This window comes from Penaeus vannamei, chromosome 25 (assembly GCF_042767895.1).
Source record: "Penaeus vannamei isolate JL-2024 chromosome 25, ASM4276789v1, whole genome shotgun sequence".
Lineage (NCBI taxonomy): Eukaryota > Metazoa > Arthropoda > Malacostraca > Decapoda > Penaeidae > Penaeus > Penaeus vannamei.
The window spans coordinates 8,175,001-8,182,500 of record NC_091573.1 but is presented as its reverse complement, the minus strand read 5'-3'; the positions used below and the strand labels follow the sequence as shown (position 1 = coordinate 8,182,500).

Sequence of the window (7,500 nt, the reverse complement as noted above, 5' to 3'; positions counted from 1 at the left end):
TTGTAACGGGATATTGTGTGATTAGAATTATCTCCGGAGCGGCAGAAATGGAATATAATCTGAAATAGATGGAAAGAGTGAAAATCACTGGTACATTTCGCTGTGTGGCATTAAAGCTCATTTTTTCCTGTATTGCTGATTGATGATGACACTTGAGGTGGATTAGCCCTTTCAGCAGACACAGGATAAATAATGAAATAGGAAATATTCATAGAGCTTATGGCTCGCTGCTTAAAATCCTGGCTTTGTTATGCAAAAGCCCAAGATTTAATCAAGTTTATTCGCCGGGGGACAGAGATAAATTAACTCCAGATGGAAGACAAAGAGCTCAAATCCCCAAAAGCGTTGTTCAGATAGTGAAATGTGGCGGGACATAACCGTAGATTTACTAATATGCTCGTGAATGCAACACATTCAGGCCGGTAACTAGAATATGTATTGGGTTGTCGACAGCTATTGTTTGCAGGGACAGCATGTCAGGTCGGTGTGCAGGTGTTTCATACCCCTGTGAAAGGTTATTAGTATTTGGTTCATGAATATAAACAGGAAATCTTACGTTTTCCATCTATATCATCCTTTACATCTCTGTTTGTATATCTGACTAACAAGCTAAGTCTTCTGTCTTGTTAGTTTTCATCCTTTTTTTTGTTTTCTATGTGTATTTATCTTCCTCTGTGCCCCATTCTCTCTCTCTATCTCTCTTTACCACTCGATCTCTCTTTCTCTTTCTAATTATTTACATATTTATCTCTTTCTCTTTCGTTCTGTCTTTCCTTCATTCTGTCTTTTCCTTCTCTCTCTCTCTCTCTCTCTCTCTCTCTTTCTCTCTCTCTCTCTCTCTCTCTCTCTCTCTCTCTCTCTCTCTCTCTCTCTCTCTCTCTCTCTCTCTCTCTCTCTCTCTCTCTCTCTCTTTCTCTCTCTCTCTTTCTCTCTCTCTCTCTCTCTTCCCTCCTATCTCTCTCTCTTCCCTCCTATCTCTCTCTCTATCTATCCATCTATCTCTATCTATCTATCTCACTTTCTCTCTCTCACTCATATCTCTTTCTCTTGTCCTCTCTCTCTCTCTCTCTCTCATCCACTCTCTCTCTCTCTCTCTCTCTCTCTCTCTCTCTCTCTCTCTCTCTCTCTCTCTCTCTCTCCCTCTCTCTCTCTCTCTCTCTCTCTCTCTCTCTCTCTTCTCTCTTGCCATAGATCCATTTCAACATATCTTTTTTTTCTACATTTTTTTTTTCCTGAAGAAATTTGAAGGCACGTGTTCCAAAGGACTAATTAATTCTGGCCATAATAAGCAAAGTTTAAGACTGTCAAGGTCATGCATTTGATGAAGATCATAATCATTTTAAAACGACAAAATTCCGTTTTCTTTTCCTTCCTTCTTTCGTTCTCCCTTATTTTTCTCTCTCTTTCGTTTAGGAGGAAGAAGAGGGGAGAGAAGAGAGAAGAAGAGTGAGAGAGAGAATTTTTTTGGTAGAGATCTTGAAGACTGGTGAGGATATCATGAGGGTTCTAATAACGGAGGATGATTATGATTACGATGGTGATTATGATGATTATGATTACGATGGTGATTATGATGATTTTGATTATGATGATATGACGATTATGATTACGATGATGATTATGATTATGACGATTATGATTACGTGATGATTATGATTATGATTATGACGATTATGATTACGATGATGATTATGATGATTATGATTATGACGATGATGATTATGACAATTATGATTACGATGATGATTTTGATGATTATATTACGATGACGATTATGATTATGACGATGATGATTATGACGATTATGATTACGATGATGATTTTGAAAATTATATTACGATGATGATTATGATGATTATGATTATGACAATGGTGATTATGACGGTTATGATTATGATGATTATCATGATTATGATCACTATGATGATTATGATGATATGGCGATTATGATTACGATGATGATTATGACGATTATGATTACCAAGATGATTATGATGATTATGATTACAATGATGATTATGATGATTATGATTACGATGATTATGAGGATTATGATTACGATGATTATGATGATATGACGATTATGATTACGATGATGATTATGACGATTATGATTATAATGATTATGACGATTATGATTATGATGAGAATGACGATTATGATTACGATAATTCGTGATAAAACCAATAGAGAAGAAATGAGAGCAAAGATGATAACAGAATGATACGACGAAATAGGAAATGATGATGACTGTGGTGATAATTATGATTGCATTCATCACGATAATGATGTTGATAATGATAGTAATATAATGCTTATAATAACAAAAATGACTATGATTATAATATCGACAGTAATTATAAGAAAAGAAAAATAGTAATGATAATAACAATGATAATGATAGTAATGATAATAATAATAATAATAATAATAATAATAATAATAATAATAATAATAATAATAATAATAATAATAATAATAATAATGATAATAATAATAATAATAATAATAATAATAATAATAATAATGGTAATATTGATAATGATGAGACTAATAAAAATAAAGATGATAATAATAACAATGATGAAGATCATGATGATGGTGATGATGATACTAATAATAATGACAAGCAGAATAGTAACAATGACAGCTATAACAATACTGATAGAAATAAGTATGATGATAACGGTAATGAGATGATAATAGTAATAACAATGACAATGATAACAATCAAAAGGATAATGGTGATAAGTATTGATATTAGTAATTATGATAATGAAAACGATAAAGATGAAGATGGTGATGGTAATAAAAAATATCAATATCATTATCATTATCATTAATAATATTATCATTATTATTGTTACTACTATTATTATTGTTGTTGGTATTGCTGATGTTTCATTATCATTTGTATTACTATTATTATCCCCATTACTATTATCATTATCATTAATATAATTGATAATAGCTAGATAATGATGATGACGATGATAATGATAGCAATGACAACAAAAATAGAAAGAGTAATAATAATGATAGTAATACCAATAAGAATATTAATAACATTAGTATTGATACCATTAGAGTAGAATTCGTCGCAGCAGTACTATTAGTAGTAGTAGTAGTAATAGAAGCAATGGTAATAAAATGATTAGTAATAAAATGATGATAAACTAATTACAGTGATTATCATTTTCATTATTGTCTTCATTATCGCCAAGATTACAAAGATAATGACCATCATTATGAAGATAACGAACATCCTCATTATCATCAGTATAATGATAGTATAGTTGTGAATGATCATTTTAATAAAACATGACAAGAGACAAAGCAACAGTGATAATGATAATGTCAATAAAGAATCATACCATCAGTGCTAATACTGTTACTGATACTAGAGTCAATACTAATAAAAATGAATAATGGGTATTATATTTATAATAATGATGATAATAGCAAAGGTTGCAGCAAATGGTACGAATTTTTCTTTAGATAATTATTTACATAATTTTTTCTCTACATAATTTAGGAACAAAAATATTACTAAAACAGGGGTGATGTTGAGAGGTATTGACTCTGATTATCTGATTGATAAAGACAGTAAATGTATTATCAATTTTAATGATAATTACGATGACAAAGATTGCAATGCCTCTTATGATATCTATATTCGTTGAAATGAAAGTAATCGTAAAAATAATAACGATAACAGATATGATAAAAGTAATGACAGCAATGGCCAAGGTAATGAGAATAATCTTATCAGAAATGCTTATGATAATACTAATGATAATTAGAATGGAAATGATAATAGTGATGATAATAATGATGATAATAATAATGATAATATGACTAACGATAATGAGGATAATCTTAACAGATATGATAATAATAATGCTAATACAAGAGAGAACAACATGAAAATAAGAAAAAGATTAATCATGAGGTTAACAGAGACAATAATAACAGCAGTGATGATAATAACTAACCAATGATGATATGGAAAAAATATATTTCACTAATATCATTATTATCATTATAACAATAATAATGGGGTGGAAAACAGTAATAATAAATACTAGGATAGAAAAAATCATAACAATACTGCTAATGATAATTAAAAATGAAAATAATGATAATGATGTTGATAATAAGATTAACTTAAAATGTGATCCTAATAAAAACAATGATGATATTAATGATAATAGTAATAAAAATAACAATAACTATGATGATAATAACAATGGTAAGAGAAACATCAAGAACAATAATAATTATAATGTTAAAGATAACTATAATGATAACCATAAAAATGATATTAATAATAATAGTGACAACAGCGATAATTATCATTATCATTATTACTATTATAATAAAAATACAGGTGATAATAACAATAATGATGATAATGCTATTAAGAACAATAATAGAATAATGATAATAATGATAATCATTATAATCATTATTATCATCATGATCATCATGATTATCATTATAATCGTTGCCACCACTATTATTATTAATAATAACAATTATTATCACCATTATCATGATAATCATAATAAAGGTTATGATAATGTTCATGAAGATGATAAAAATAATAATGATAATGATAACAATAAAAACAACTGATAATAAAATGCGATGACAATGGCCATAGGAACAGCAATGGTGATAATGATAGTAGTAATAAAACAAAATTGAAAATACTGGTAACAATGATAATGACGCCACTAATGATAAAGAAAATCATAATATCTATGATAATAAGAATTAGAATCATAATGATAATAATAATAACGATGATGATGATGATTATGATAAGGATTATTAATGATTATGATAAGGATTATTGATGACTATGATACGTAATGATGATAATACTGATAATAATAATTATTTTTATCACTATATGATCATAATGATGATAATAATCATGCTAATGATGATAATAAAAATAACTAATAATAATAATAATAATGACAATATGATGATAATAAAGCTGATAGTGAAAGTAACAATAATGATATTAATGATAACAATAACAAGCACGATAACAGCAATATTAACAACAATGATAATGATCATGATAATACTAATGATAACATTACTAATCATAAAGTCCATAATGTTATAATCTTGAAAATAAAATTAAAAGAAAAAAATAATAGTAATATCAAATTAATCTAATAATGAAATAGATCTTGAAAATAACGAAAAAAAATATCAATAATACTTTAACCTTAATGAAAAAATGACATAGAAAATTTAGCCACAAAAACATAATTATGATAATAATCCTGATACTTTAAATAATGATGATAAGAATAACAGCAATAAATAATGTTATGATAATAATGGTAAAAATATTAATGATCATGATAAGAGTTATTGCAATAATCATAAAAACAATGATAATAATAGAGCAATACCTATAATTATGATAGAAATAATATCAATAACAATAATAAAATGATAACAATACTAATAATATAACAATGATTAGAATGATGATATAAATTGTGATAATGAAAATAACAATAATGCTTATAATAATGAGGATAATAATACCAATAGTGATAATAATAATAATAATAATAACAATGGTTTTGAGGATTATTATGGTAATGAAAACTATGGTAGTAGTGATAGTAATTATAATAATAATAATGATAATAATAATGATAATGAAACTAATAATGATGATAATGATAATGATAATGGAATAATAATGATAATGATAATGACGAGGATAATGATAATGACGAAGATAATTATGATAATAATAAAGTGCTAATAAAGATAATTATAATAATAACAATAAAAGGAAGAAGAAGCACAACAAGAAAAACAGGAAGAATTAGAATAAAAAGCAGAATGAGAGTAATAAACGTTATCATTAGTATCATTAATAATTGCAGTATTATCTTCACCATTATTACTATCATTAAAATAGCAGTGATGATCATGAAAATTATAAGGAACACAAAGAAAATTATATGGTAATAACAATAATAATGATGATGATAATGATAATGATAATGATAATGATAATGATAACGATAATAATAATAATGATAATGATAATGATAATGATAATGATAATAATGATAATGATAATGATAATGATAATAATAACAATAATAAGGGACATAATGATAGTAGTTGTTGTTGTAATAGTACACGTATGCTAATCATAACAATGATGATCATGGTAATGACGAAAATGATAATAACAGTAGTAGCAGAAGTAACAAAAATGATGATAAAAAGAACAACAATAGCAAAGATAATGCTAATAATGAGGATAACAAAAAAAATTATGTGATTATGATAATGAAAATGATAATGATTATCATTTTCATCATAATAATAATGATGGTGATGATATGCATGATAATGATGATAGCAATGATGATGCTGATAATAATAATAAGGATAATATTAACAGTGAAGATACTAATTATGAAAACAGTAATAATGATAATAATGATAATTATAATAACATTAATAAAGATAAATTGATAATGATGATAATGAAAACAGTAACAAAAATACGAACAACAACAATGATGATAATAATGATAAAAATAATCACAATAATGATATTAAAAGTAATGATAATAAAAATGTAATAACTGGAGATGAGGAAGAAGGAAATGCCATTATTGATGATAATAATATTAATGAAAGTAATAACAATAATGACAAAGGCAAAGATAATATTGATGATGATGATGATGATGATGATGATGATGAGGAGGAGGAGGAGGAGGAGGAGGAGGAGGAGGAGGAGGAGGAAGAGGAGAAGGAGAAGGAAAAGGAGAAAGATAGCAATAGTAATAAAAAGAATATCATTGTTAACAACAACAACAACAATAATAATAATAATAATGATAATAATAATAATAATAATAATAATAATAATAATAATAATAGCAATGACAATAACAAAATAACAATAATTTTAATAACAACAATAACAATAACAACAATGATAATAATAATGACAATAATAATACCAATAACAAAAGATATAATTATAATGGTAACGATATTCAATAAAGGAAAAAAAATATTAATGATAGCAAAGAGTACTACATTTTAGCTATTCCCGCATCATTTCACATCAACGAGTTTTTGCGCTTTCTAAAATATATTATATATATTTGTATGTCAACTCGGTAATTCGTCTAAGAATCAATGCACTACAGTTGCGGAATAATTCTCTCTTTTTTCCTATAAGAGTTTTAAAAACTTTCACGACATATCAACGAACATGGGTAATGTTTCACAGAAAAAATCAGGCCGAGCGAGCGATTGCGGTATTATCACTTCGGCGGTCGGGGAGCAACTGATCTGCCTCGCCTCTCCCGGGAAGGGGCGTAGCTTCCGTCAAGCTCCGCCCCTCTACGCATGCACCTGTTTGATGCAGTGTGTGCTGTGTTTATACTATTGGCAAAAACAATGAATTGTTTCAAATCTATGCATATC

At 27.2% G+C, this 7,500-nt stretch overlaps 1 protein-coding gene across 3 annotated transcripts in view; it reads right to left on the bottom strand.

The window, feature by feature from the left end:
• LOC113826908 (allatostatin-A receptor-like) overlaps positions 1-7,355 on the bottom strand; it is a 129,030-nt gene extending 121,675 nt beyond the window's left edge. For 2 of the 3 annotated variants that reach the window (XM_070138822.1, XM_070138825.1), the window contains exon 1: positions 7,286-7,355. The gene's annotated coding sequence lies outside the window, so the exon portion shown is untranslated. The remainder of the gene's footprint in view (positions 1-7,285) is intronic. The other variant, XM_070138824.1, reaches the window with a different exon arrangement.
• Between the last annotated feature and the right edge of the window lie 145 nt (positions 7,356-7,500).